Source organism: Rhododendron vialii, chromosome 2a, assembly GCF_030253575.1.
Source record: "Rhododendron vialii isolate Sample 1 chromosome 2a, ASM3025357v1".
Taxonomy (NCBI): Eukaryota; Viridiplantae; Streptophyta; class Magnoliopsida; order Ericales; family Ericaceae; genus Rhododendron; species Rhododendron vialii.
This window is the reverse complement of record NC_080558.1, coordinates 36,913,104-36,928,046: the sequence shown is the minus strand read 5'-3', so window position 1 is coordinate 36,928,046 and position 14,943 is coordinate 36,913,104.

Here is a 14,943-nt window from a genome sequence, read left to right as displayed (position 1 = left end):
AGCGGATTTTTTCCCCTTACAGTAGCGGTAGTATTACACGGGGAATTAAGTTTAAGGAAAAGTGGTGGATTTGAGAGTAATGGGAATGGTTCCAATATTGTGTTGCATTGAGTAGGTAGGAGGGATACATTATCATAGGAGTGAATTTGGATTTCTCGAACAAGAGTTGGTAGTGATGCTAAGTGGGATGAGAGATGTGGAAAAGCATTGTGTTTGAATGTTAGGAGGACGAAAAGACATTTAAGGTTTATGCAGAGTTCATAAGAGAGGTTATGTGGATAAAGAGAGGTGTGAGTTGGAGATGGTGACTAGCGGTTTGTCTTATGTGCGCTTGGTGTTGGTGTTTCTTAGTGCTATCAATGGAATTGGATCAATCGTGAGATGTGTTTACTTTTGGAGTTGAAAGGGATATCAATAGCTTGAGACGTAAGAAGTTCAATTATGGTAAATTGGTGTTAAAAACTGAGCAGAGGAGATGGTCACTATAAGGTCTAATCATTCGATTTTGGGTTTCTTGGTTTATTACCATAGAGATTATTCGAGGTTTTCTAGATTGACTATTGGCATTGATTAGGAAAAAGAGAATGTGGATACAGAGTTTGGGGAACAAGGGGATGTAAGTTGTTAAATCACGGAGTGAGTATTAGAATTTGAGTGTCTGTGAAGGTTGAGATTTCAGGAGAGCGATTAGAGGTTGGTGTGGTTCTTGGGGAGAAACCGAAGTGCATCCTAGGCATACAAGATTAATTGTTGAGTGGTAGGAGCATACCATTAGATTGTAGAAATGTGGCACAGAGTTATGTATTGCGATGGATGAGCTTACTTGGCTTGAATTGTAAATTTCGGGACAAAATTTCTTTAAGGAGGATAGAATGTAGAGACTCGTAAATCATTCTATTTTCTTTAATCATTTAAATACGTGGAATATTGTATTTTGAGGTTGAATTGATGTTTAGAAGTGTTGGTAGCAAGTGGGGTTCGATTCGGTGACCTTTGCAAAAAAAATTCATTTTCTATCCAGCTTGAACCGGTACTGGCTGTCACCCAGTACCGATACTGGCTGTCACCCAGTACCGATACATGGAGTCTAGAAGTTGTGTTTTTTTGGGTATTTTTGGGTTTATGAACCAGTACTGGGCAACTCCCAGTATCGGTACATGCTGTGTTTTTCTGTAATTTTCAGCACTCTTTTTGGACTTCTATAAATACCCCATTTTGTCATTTTTCACATCAAAACCCACGAAATAGATCTAGAAACACCCTCTCTCACCTACCCAACTCCAATCTCACCCAAATCTTTTGATTTCAATTTCAAATCTTCAAGATCCAAGGGTTTCCAACTTCAAAATCACTTGAATCCTGCATTTGGTGAACAATGGGTAAGTTTTGTGTTCTTGCTCACACTTCTTGGCTCTCAATCACGTTTTTCTCTCTCTCCTCTTAAAAACTTGTTGATCCTTGCTTGTTTATCTTGTTTTTAGGTTATATTTACCCTAGATCTTGTAGCAAAGCTTGGGAGGAGCTTGTTCTTGGAAGATTTGGGCTTAATCCACCTGGTAGACTTAGGGTTTTGCTCAAAACCCACTTTGGTAGGGATTTCTTACCCTTGTTATACATTTATGTGATGTTTATGTACCTAGATCGTGCTTGAGATTGGGTTTTGCGTTTCGGTCGAATCTAGAAATTTCAACCCCTTTTTTGGATTTCAGCAAACTTTAAACGGTCATAACTTTTTCGTCCGATATCCGTTTCATGCAAATTTTATATCGAATCGAAGGCCTTGAGGTCAGCTTTCATTTTCAATGAGAATTATCTAAAAACTCTTAGTACACAGAAAGTTATTACCGTTTGAGTAGAGGTGTGTTAGTTACTCGATGTCTGTAGCTACTCCTGAGATTGTTTTCGTTCCGTATTAGGACTCCTTATATGATTAGAACACGTTTAAGTCACTCTTGAGTATGGTTGCTTGTGTCTTAATGACTCGTTATTCGATCTTGTCTCTTGGTACTCGATAGAGTATGATATGAGTGTCGTTGGGTAGTGGATGTACCGTAAGGTTAATAGTAGTACTATGGGCTATAAGGGATAATATGGTGAGTGTTATGGATGGACATGTGCTTGTCCAATGATCCGATTGGACATGTTTGTAAGTTTGTAATGCAATGCATGGCGGTAAATGAAAGAAGGTGAACTGGGAAAATGTTGTCTTCTTGTATTCGGATTGATTATGCATGTGTGTATGTCTGAGTTGATAATTTTAAATTGAGGGTCCTGCAACACAAGGTGTGGTAATGCGGAGACTCTAGAGGGCCCGCAACGCAAGGTGTGGTAATGCGGAAATCCAAGTGGAGAGAATTCAATGTGACGCAAGGGGTGGTAGCACAGTTGAATATCTCGCTTGATGAAGAGAATTATGGTTGACTTAGACTTTTATGTTAACGTTTGGATTGTTTGTTGATTAAGATTGTCGCTGCTGAAAAAGTGATTGAAAGGGTGATTCTATTGAGGTTCTATTAAAGAAAGAAATTTTGTTTTGAAAAGAGGATTTTTTTTATAAAAATCCTCCAGTATTCTTGAACGAATCAACGGATCCGATATTTGGGCACAAATCAACGGACTCCGGCATTCAAGCTCAAATCAACGGAGGTTGACCTGTGATGGTCTTGAGTTTTCTCTAAATTGTTTTTTGGAAATCAAAAAGGAAAGTTTTATGAAATGAGGCTCTATGATGGATGGTAGGAAAGAGGAAGTGGTTTGTGGCATTCATTGAAAAAGTTATTCGATGGTTGAACTATTGTTGTTGTTTGTTGATTGATATGAGTCTTAATGCTACTTCTAGTTGACGTGTGAAGGGTTAGGGTTATCTCTAAGAAGCCAGAATCCCGAAGTCTAAATTTGTCAGTTCATTTTGGTAACCCCTCTTGTATCTCATGTTCGCTTGTTGAGTCTCATTCGCGTTTGGTGCATGTGTTATTGCATTTTCATATAACTTGAGTATAGATTTCTCTACTGGGCTATTGTAGCTCAACCTATCATTTTCAGGTAAAAAGCAAGGAAGCTGGCACGGCGGGCATCTCGTGCTTGTTGTTCACGTGTCTCGAAGGTATAAGGAGGAGTTAAATTTGCATTTTATTTGAAAGTAGTATTCGGAAGAATGAATAATGTAAAACTGTAATATTATTTTGGTATTGATAACTTGGGGCTTTGAGCCAAGCTTGTATCTTTTAAATTTAACTTTAAGAACTGGGGAAAATAAGTCATTTGGGTATCATCGGTACTTCAATATTGATTGTATTTATTGAAAATGATTACTATTTATGTTGAAAATCGAGGGCGTGATAAATAATTATTTAAAGATTTAAGAACGTGCACCACCTCATACCCAAGACTTGCTCGAGTGAACATCATGCCCAAAGGGTCTTCAAATTGTCCCATAAGTGCTTCCGTTTCTTTTGGTGACATCCAATGGGTCGGCGTGGAGAGAAGTGCTAGCTTGGGGACCAATGTACCACAAACTTGAACTTCTTGCAATTGGGGTAACTCGGGAGGAAACACTTGAAAGCAATCCTCAACCTTTGGTTCAACCAACATGTCATCGAATAGTGGAGCTTCCAAATCATTCCCATAGTCATAAAGTTGAGTGTCTTGTACCAAGGGCAACTTGAAAGTCAAGTCTTGAGAGAAATCTTCAATCTCAAGGTTGCGACTTCCTTCTTCTCCATAACCTTCCGCAAAAAATTCATCAATTAGCATTCCCTCTTCATTATCAACACCAAACTCCTCATTCAGAAACTCATCAAAGACCGGCACATCTTCAATCTTAAAGACACAATCATATTCAAGAACACCCTCTAGTTCTTCATTAGGATATTCATCAAAGATGGGAGCATCATCGAAATAACCATGTTTCATCTCATCATCAAACACATCTGGATTGAAGTTCATCTTCTCCTCAACAAAAAGGGCATTACTTTGATTCTCATAAGCATTTTCACCAACCTCTAACTTGCAACTGGATTTCCCTTGCTTGAAGCCTTCAAGTATCTCATTTGTAGAAGAATTTCTAGCCTTCCAAGTGTTAAATAAAGGTTGATTTTGTATTGAAATAGCACCTATATCAATTGTGCTTCGTACTCCAACTCCAAAAGACTTTCCACGAGCCCTATACTTAGCAACATTAGACAAAGAACCAACATTGGCAAAGTGAGAGAAAGGTAAGAATCGTTCCTCGAACATTTTCTTCATCTTCTTCCACTCTCTAATCTTTTCCTTACCTCTCTTTTTCTTACTATCTTGTAATTGGTCCCACCAATAGGAGGCTCTTCCTTGAAGGTGTTTAGAAACTAACTTTACTTACATTTCATCCGAGATAACATGGCATTCAAATACTCTCTCAAGAGTATTCAACCAATCGACAAACTCCTTAGGAGTGAAGCTTCCATCAAACTTAGGGAGCTCATGGTTAATGTTGTTCGAACATGTTCTACGCCAATGTGGAGCACCAAAACAATTCTCAAACGGAACACATTCATACTTGAAAGAATCCAAACCTTTGGTCCGAAGTTGCAAATGCCGCATCTTTCCAACCAAGGTAGCTACTTCTTTACTCAACTCTTTAATCTCATTCCTCTTGCAATTTAAATTGCCATAAGTATCAATTTTATCACCAAAATTTCTCATGACATCTCTACCTCCTCTCTTTCCTCTACCTCTTTGAGCCATTACAATCACCAATTCTCCATTAGACTTTAGTAAATTAAGTAAACAAAACAAACCCAATCAACTTACCCAACTCAGCCAAATGTGGTCAACTCACCCAGTTAACTCAATCCCAAAACCCAGTTAACTCAGCGGAACCTGTTTAACTCAATCACCACAATTCGCAGCAACCAAAACTCGCCTTCCCCAATCCACAACTGAGAAACCAAATCAAATGTGGATTGAACACAAATCGAACAATGAAATCAAACCAAATCGCCATAAATCAATGCAAATTGCAACAAAACTCAAGAAGACGAGAAATTCTAACCTAGATTGAGCAGATTTGAGTTAATTTCCAGCAGATTTGGGCACGAAATCACTGTTTCGAGTGTTGAACTTCCAAAATTGAGCATGAAATCACACCCACGAGCTACGAAGTTGGTTGAGAAATCAGATCCAAAGCTCGAATCAAAGCAAACAGCCTTCGGAATGGCTCTCGGTGGCTCGAATCAGGATTTCAAAGTCTAGACATGGGGTTTTAAGAGTCGATTAAGGCTCGATTTCACAGGGTATGGTTCGAATCAGGTGTGGGAGACCTCAAATCCTCTGAACAAGGTCAGAATCTTGCTGAATTTGTAGGTTAGGTTTGAGATATGCTTAGTTAAGTCGATTTAGGGTCCATAATAGGCAACAGGAGTGATTTCGAAGCTGGGTATGTCGATTAAGGTTTGAATGAAACTGGGGTTTGCAGGTTCGGAAAATGGAAATATCAAGTGTTTTAGAGCTTCGGCAAGGTTTCCGGTGAAGTTTCCGACGAGATGGAGGGCTAGGATCGAGCTTAGAAGCTCTGATACCAAATGATGCAATCAAAATATCAAAGGGAATCAAAGATTCAAAGAAATTAGTAAAATCTCATTCAAGGGGACAAACCCCAAAGGGTAGAGAGAGAAATTATGTTTCAATCAATATATTCAATATTCTTAATGATCAAAAAGCTACCAAAATGAAAGATAACTTATCTTTAATTTATAGGCTTATAACCGTACACACACTAAAGACACTAAAATGACAACAATACTCCTAAATCCTACTGCATCAGTATACTAATGAATATAAAGTTGCTCTCCCAAGTTGCTCTTGAAACTTCTCAAAACAAAACGATGTAAGAACACCACAAGCTTGCTCTTCGAATGGCAACATTGTTCTTAAAGTAGAACCTTTATACTTTTGCAACATTGTGTTATGCAATTGCCATTGTTGGATATTTTCAATAGCAAGATCAACCTAGCAATGGAGCATAATCATTATTGAAAGTATCACAAAAATTAAAAAGAACCTCAAGAAACTAATGATACTAACCTGCCTAACAAATTGGTCCAAATTTGTATGAGAGCTAATGAATCTCTTTACATACGCATTTATACTTTTTTCCAGTGATAGTCATTCCTCCAAAGAAATAATTGCGAAGGTAAGCTGACACCCAACAATGCTTAATTTCATACAACCCGACGATATGCTTGTTGTTATGCAAATCATACTTTGCAACCACTTGGGGCCACTGATGCTCAAACTCTTCAGGTGTGTCCATGTGATATAACTTGTAAAAATTAGAACACCAATCTTGATATTGACCTCGAAGAATAGTTGTAAACCAACCACAAAACTTGCTAGTAATGTGTCAAATGCGAAAGCTATGTTTTGTGGTTGGAAATTCTTTGGCAATTGCTTCAGTCATCCATGGGTCTTGATTGGTTAGGATGGTCTTTGGATGCTTCTTCATTAAAGATACAAAAGTCTAAAATTGACGGTCAATGAGATATATATTCAAAAAATAGGAGAACAAATATGCTGAAAAGATACGTATTACAAGAGAAACAAGTAATCATTACCTTCATCAACCATCGAAAAGAACTTGTTTTCTCATTTCGCAGCAAAGTACACCCAAATAGTATTGTCTTCCCATGATTATCGCTACCCACAAAAATATCAAAAGGCATTTGGTATTTGTTAACTTTATAATTAGTGTCAAAGACAACATCTCCGTATTTTTGGTACCAAACGAAACAATGGGGTGGAGACCAAAAAATATGCTCTAACTTTCTTTGTTCATCAACAGTAAAAGAATATTGAAACCTGACATTCTCTTCTTTTGCAATTCTACAATGTTTTAGAAGATCTTCCGCATCATCGGCCCGTGCTTCTTTCTGATTTTAGTAAAAAGGTTTCAAATGTCTTTCTCAAAGAAGAGAAGATAACCGTGATCGATACCCTTTTCAAGTTCCATAACACGCATTATCTATGTAACTGAAAGACCACCTTTTTTTAATAAAAGAATACGATCTTCATCCTTCTTAACAATTTTTCTATTAGCCGGAAGAAACCAAACTTCCAATGGAGTCAACAACTCATGATTGTGTTCTTTAACAAACTCAGAGACTTGCCATTCTTGAGGGAAGATATCAAAAGATTTTCTTAAAGTGCTATGCATCCGAGCTTTGCATCCACATCTAACGGATTTTCTGTTTTGTTGCTCCTTAGATGGAACACAAAGTTTCAAAGGCGCTTTCCCTTCGCATTGACAACAAAAATCACGCCTTTGTACTTCTCCATTTTTCTTGTTAGTGCGATCTTTTCGAATCAAAAATCTATTTGCACACACATATTTCTTATAGAAAATGAAAGCTTCTTATTCACTAAGAAAACATTGACCAATGAAAGGATTAAAATTATTTGCTCCTAGATCATTTTTCTTTTTCCCAGATTCAGTAAGCTTAATATATTCATGAAAGTGCACCTGACCACCAATTTCTTTCGGGTACTCATCAAGTTCTATCACCCATTCTTCATCAATAGGAAACTGATTGAAATCAATGCCCAATAATGGTTCATCCATTGTCCTACAATTAAAGACACAATGTCACCGAATAAAATTAAAAAATGCATCAAACATTTAGCAACCAAAAATAAGAATTTAGGTTCGGAACATGTTTACAAGAATACATTACGAAATTGGACTTTAGCTGAAATGAAATTGGAAAAAGTAAGGGATATATATTTTAAGCACAGCATGAATCAAATCACATTTAAGTTGCCTCCAATTTTAAATTAATATAAAAATTGCACAAATAAGAAATTATTGCTCAAAATTGAAAAAGTATGCTCAGAATTGAAAGAAGTAAAAATCGGGAAGGTAAAAAAAAGGGTGCTTATAATGCCAAAATTCATTTTGTTGCTGCCAAACTCACACGGCTAAATGACTTCTTTGTCCTCCCAATCCATCTGCCAACACCGCCTCTTCTTCTTTTTCTACACTTTGATCAAACCCTGAAACCAGAGCAAAATGATTCCAAACCCTCACATGATGCCAATTTCACTTCAACTTCAACTTCTTCTTTTTCTACACTTTAATCTTCCATTCTCTCTGTTTTCCTCATCTTCCAGTTCCACCGTTTCATCTCTAACTTCAACTTTTTTGCACCATCCGAACTGGAAAGACCCAACCTATTTTGCTGAAACCGAAGCAAAACGATTTGGGTTTGATTTGTTTAAAGAAATAGGGGCAAAATAGAGGGTTTTTGACCCACCGGCAGGGGCGAAGGTGGGGAAGGCGGGGTTTGGAGGAAGCTGATCGGTGGGCTGGGACCTGGCCGATGGAAATGACTTTAGGGGAGGATGGTTCATGGTGCTCTTCTAGAGTGCGACCACTGTAGATCAAGAGCTCGGTGCTCTCCTGGTACTTCTTGATCTCTCTCATTGCCACCCTCCCCACCTTGTGTGCAGCTTCTTCACCCCTATCGTCGCCGGCACTGATTTCCTCACCGCCTTTAAATTGCTAAGAGAGAGAGAAAGAGTATAATAAAAGTTTCTAGAGAGAGAATGGTTGAATTGTTGTGCCAATTTGCTGAAGTTGAAATATGGCAGCAACAAATTGTGTTTCAGCATAATAAATTTCTCAAAAGAAATGTAAAATAGAGACAAAACTCACCTTCAAATCTCGCCAAGTCTTTCTTCAAGGTAAATTGGGAGGTGGGTTAAAATGGCAATGAGTGAAAAGTAAAGTAGAAAAGTAGAAGAGAATGGTTGCACGTATCCTATCCTAAAAGCAAAAGGACAGATTGGAGGGAAAACTGCCCGCCACATCTAAAATTGGTACCTTATTTGTTATTAGCTAAAAAAGTGAGGGTTAAAATTGTCTACTTAACTAGGCATCTTTTTCTTTGGATCATTCAGGAAACTTTTTCAAAAAAGCTAGCCAAATGGGCCCACTAATCCACCGCCAAGCCGCGGAGATTAGCATTTGCCAAAAACGTTTGCTAATACTAAATACAGTCTATTGCTAATGCTTAAATATAGTCTAGTGAGCTGTCGGTTTAAAAATATCTAAAAAAAAGGAAAATTTATATAAATGGTTCTCCTAATTTCATTCGAGTTTCATTTTCGTCCTCTAAGTATCAATTACAACTCTTTTGACCTTCAAGTTTTGTTTTTATACCAAATTGGTCCAATTGATAACTTATGTCAGCCAAATTTGACAGAAAAAAAATTTGATTGATGGTAGTTTGGACGTTGCAGTTCGTACCAAGTTGGTCCAATAGATGACGTCTGCCCTCAATCTGATTTTTTCGTTCAGTTTGGTTGACAGACGTTATCAATTGGACCAACTTAATATGAAAACCAAACTTGAAGATCAAAAGAGTTATAATTGATACTTAGAGGATGAAAATGAGACTCAGGTGAAATTAGGAAGACCAGTTCTATAAATTTTCCCAAAAAAAATGTACTCATTCTGTTTCAATTGAGAGTTCACTACAAAAATCATGCTATTTTTTAAATAAAAAAAATCAACTACTTTCGGGTATAATTTTTTAAAAAAATTCGCACCAAATTATGGTATTAATCGAGATCTTTAATACGGTGCGAAAAAATTCAAAAAATTATACACAGAAGTAGTTGATTTTTTAATTTAAAAAATGGCACGACTTTCTTAATTGACTCTCAATATAGAACGGAGAGAGTATAAATGTAACGCCCCGATTTTCCATGAAATTTCGGAAGCATTAACCCTAAAATACACTGAATTTTATAAACTACTAGGCCCTACTCATCGTTATACAAAATTTACATTTAAAAATTAAAAAAAAATCTAATATTTTATTTAAACGTCTTCAGAGCGACTCTAGTGTTGATATAGATCTCAAGCATCCTCGGTTTTCGCCCTTGGTATTCTTCCTGTATCAAACTGTTTAATCATTGAACCCTGCACCCTCTGGTAAATTGATCACCGAAGCAACCGATTTACCATGATACAAACATATCCGTGAGTGATAATTCACCCAGTAGAATAATCTCAATCATACCAACCCCTTACTCTACAATTAGCATTCAATAATAACAATAATATCACAATCGATAATGCACGAGATGTACAGTATTATAGCACATCGTCTTTTTCTTTACTATCCATCATCTTACATGAAATCTAAGGATCACATCCACGAGATTCTTTCCTCCCACATCCACTAACTACAACTGTCTCATGGGTCTACTTTTCCTCTTGCTTATCCTGTACCAGGGTCCTAGGTGAGCGCACCTAAGTTATGTACCGAGTATGTTCTCACTTAAGACCATAACAGAAGGATCGAGTCATCCTATCCACTACCCCACGCTAACTATAACCGTCTCATGGAACCCATTCTCTTCCCCAAAAAGAAACTTCCCATGACGTATCATACATTAACGTCTCACTAACTATAACCGTCTCATGGGACCCATTCTCTTCGTTGAAGAGAAACTTCTCATGACGTATCATACGTTAGTGTCACAATATATCTCATTACTGGGCCCCGCAGGTAACCCATTTCAGCACAGGGCCCCATAGGTTACCCTTGCCATCGCCATGGCTCAATTCACAATCCACACAGTACTCATACTTTCAACACTTTACCATTTTCTATTTACTTATCATCGTCTACGTAATTCACTACTCGTAACCACCCAGTGAACCTAAGTCCAATTTAGCACGTACAACATAATTTATCAATAACAAGATAACGCATACAAATGATACATTTAAATGACACAACAAAATATAATAATTGATACGTGCAAGTAATTAAACACATAAGGGTTTTGGATTGGGCCGGTGCCTTTCGGATTATTATATTTTTATTGAAAAGGTTTCATTTCTATCTTTATTATACTTGAGATTATTAATCTTGTTGTATCTCGTAAACCTTAGGATACTTGGACATACCTAGTTTTTATCAATCCACCTCACACTTTCACTTAGTAGGACATTAATATAATAGTTAATACAAATTTTTTAAGTTAATAGTAAGTTTAGTTATTTAACTGGTTTTTTTGTTTTTTTTTCATTATTACTACTAATTTCTCTTTTCATCTAATAGATTATTATTTATTTTAGCATGTTCACTATTTTACCTGCAGTTTAGTTAATGTACACTTATATACATTATAATCACATTAACATTTATCATGGATAAACATGCATTTGTCATTTCATACTTTAAAATGTAAATGATGATAATAAGTCAAAAACAAGTTTAGGGCCGAATCTAGTGCGGAAGTAAGTACAGGGACCTAAGTGTAATTCTAGCACAGCATTTTTAAAACTCAACGTTCAGCTACAGTAGCTTTTCGAAAAACAGAAGAAAATCTCGATTCATGGGTTTTGATGCATGGGCTCGATTTCTAGCACTATAATCCATTAAAACTAACATCTAGGAACTAAATATACTTAGGAGATGGTAGGATAGAGATTAATCTACCTTAAATCCGATCGAAAAAGCGGGTACTAGTTTGCGGATGATTTCGGTAAAATGAAAAAGACAGCGGCGGCAGCGGGGAACTCGGGGCTGACTTGAAATGATTGGAAGGTGGTTTGTGGATGCTTGGTGATGTAGTAGTTGATTGGGAACCTGAATATGATGTACGGAGGGATTTTATGTAGAAATTTGTTTCTCTCTCTCTCTCTCTCTCTTTCTATTCTAGACTCAACAATAGAATTGGGAGTGAAATAATATAGTGGTGTTCAATTTTCAGATTTATGTGAGTATGTATAATGAGAGAGAATAAGGTAGTGAAAAGGTAAGAGGATAAGTGTGGAAGTGATGGAATGGGGAAGGAGAGTGAAGGAGATGAATACTGATAATGATAAGAGGGATAGGGGACAAGTGGCACATTTGGTGGGGTTTTCTTTAATTCTAATGTGTGTGGACGCGTATATGTATAGGGTGAGAATGTATGTGGACGCGTGTATATATAGGATGAGAGAGAGAGAGAGAGAGAGAGAGAAATAGGGGAACAAAATTTCTTAAATGTGGGGTGTAGTTTGAAGGATAAAGATGGAGGTGGTAGAGTGTGAGAGGGAAGTGGAGAGTTAGTTTGAATAGAGTTCTAGTTAGGGTTTAGATAGGAAAGATAAGAGATGAATATGAATCCCTGATTCTCTATATATCTTAAGTATAAATATATATCTTATACAATAGTGTAAATAATATCAATTGTACACATAATAATATATTTTAATTATTCAATCTAATTAATTATTGAATTATAATTTAACAATATAAATTTGTATTAAAAAAAATTGGGTCGAAAATCCGGGTCGTTACAATAAAAGTATGTGAAAGTATATATTAAAAAGTGTATAAAAATGTATTGAAGTTTTTTTTTTTTTTTTTTTTTTTTTGTCTTTTTCCTTGCTTATGCTACTAAACTAAAAAGAGTGAACAACTTTGGGAAAATGACCGGACAGAGGCGTGGACCGGCTTTAATCACAAAACCATGGGGACCAGTTTCAAAATTACTGATGCTATGGAAAGAGGTACAATATTCACCAGTACATGGTGTGCCAATTTGAAATGTCCATTTTACCCTCGTTTATATACAACTTAAAACCCTCACTCTCTCTTTTCCCCCCAATTCTGCTTCGTCTCCCTTCTCTCTCTCTCTACAGCAGCGACCATGACTCTCCCCCCTTCTCTCTCTCTCACCCTCTCTCTGTCTCTCACACACACATAACTCTGTTTTGTTCCGCCCTTCCGCAGACAAAACCCTTTTTGTGCCCAAGTTGAAGATGGGTTTCGATTGTATGTTTTGTTTGCACTCCTTTGTTTATGTTTAGCCTTATTTAGCAAATAAATTGACAGAATTGAGCCTAAACCGAATGTTGGACCATTGAACTCAAGTTTTTTGTTGTTGAACCATTAAAGGGCACGATTGAAACACCTTTTCTCATATTTCTACTAGAGTTTTTTGTGTGGTATATTTTGTCTCTTTTTTTTTAACAAAACAAGTGGAATAATAAAATTTTACCTCGAAGAATGTTGGGTGACGTAAAACATGACTTGATCTGCTGCAATAATATATATGGTCCAAACATATTTTGGATGGAGTCTGATTTAAATATTAACTTGGTCTTTTGAGAATGTTGAATGTTGGCTCAACCAACTTTTCACACTTCATAGTTGACGGAAAATATGATTTATTCTGGTGCAATAATACATATGGTCCAAACATATATTCAATGGAGTCTGATTCAAATATTAACTTCCATACTTCATTGTTGACGGGAAACATGACTTGTTCTGGTGCAATAATACATATGGTCCAATCATATATTCAATGGAGTCTTATTCAAATATTAACTTGGTCTTTTGAGAATGTTGAATGTTGGCTTAACCAACTTTCCATACTTCATAGTTGATGAAAAACATGGCTTGGTCTGGTGCAATAATACATATGGTCCAAACATATATTCAATGGAGTCTGATTTAAATATTAACTTGGTCTTTTGAGAATGTTGAATGTTGGCTCAATCAACTTTTCACGCTTCATAGTTGACGAAAAAGATAACATGGTCGGGTACAATAATACATGTGGTCCAAACATATATTCAATGGAGTCGATTCACATATTGACTTGGTCATTTGAGAATGTTGAATGTTGGCTTAACCAACTTTCCACACTTCATAGTTGAAGGAAAACATGACTTGGTCTATTGCAATAATAAATAGGGTCTAAGCATATATTGGATGTAGTCTGATTTAAATATTAACGTGGTCTTTTGACCTCGAATAACGTTGGCTCAACCAACTTTTCACACTTCATAGTTGGGGGAAAAAAGACTTGGTCTAGTGAAATTATTAATAAGGTCCAAACATATAGTGGATGGAGTCTGATTCAAATATTAACTTGGTCGTTTGACCTCGGAGAATGTTGGCTCACCCAATGTTGTCTGATTCATATAGGGCACGATTGAATGAACACCTTTTCTCATAACTTCGGCCCTCTCTCTTTCTCTAAACCTCCATATCCTCCCACCTCTCACAACCCTAACCACGAAAATAATCCCTGAATCCCCTCAATCTCAACCAATCTCTCAACGGATCTTCAATTTCTCCAAGGATTTCAAAATTTCAAAGGGTTTACATTCAAGAACAAAGTTCTCTCTCTCTCTCTCTCTCTCTCTCTCTCTCTCTCTCTCTCTCTCTCTCTCAATTTCGAAATTACCATGTCTTACACAAAATTTCACCTATTTCCTCACCAATCTTCCATCTAAACCCCAATTTGTAACAATCCTACACCCACAATCCATATGTACAAGGCCAAAATAATTCACCCCTCTTGAAATCCGAAAATCCCAAAATCCTAACCCCAAATTTAAAAATTTTCCCCACTCCTCCATATAACTAATCGTAAACTCCAACGTACAATGGGAAAGAAAAATGTAAGGGAAAGGGAGGTGCAAGTTCTAGTGCTCCCGCCCAATGTGGGCAGCGTGCCCTTGGAATTTTCGAATTCCAAAATGCAAGGGCCCAGATCGAGGGAGCGCGAGCGGGGAAGCAAGCGCTCGTGAAAATACAGCGTCGCCACTCGGGTTTGAAGGTCCGACACCCAAGGAACCGTATTTTGAAGCACTTTCCGTGCTGTTTATTTTGAAAAAGTTGAGGAACCAGTCCGTCATAACCATATCTGGGTTCGGGAGCCAGGTTACGAGAGGGAAAGGGTTTTATGGCACCCCTCTCGCCCGATCCGAAGATCGGCCTCTACTTAGGCATTTGCGAAAATGTTTGTTTGCGATTCTGTTTGATTAATCAATTTTTTAGCCAATTAGGGCGGGGGAACAGTTAATCGGGGATTAATACTGTAACATGTTTGCAGGATGTGATAGATAGCATGCATGGATGAGCAGTTAGTATAGGAAGAGAACAGACTGCT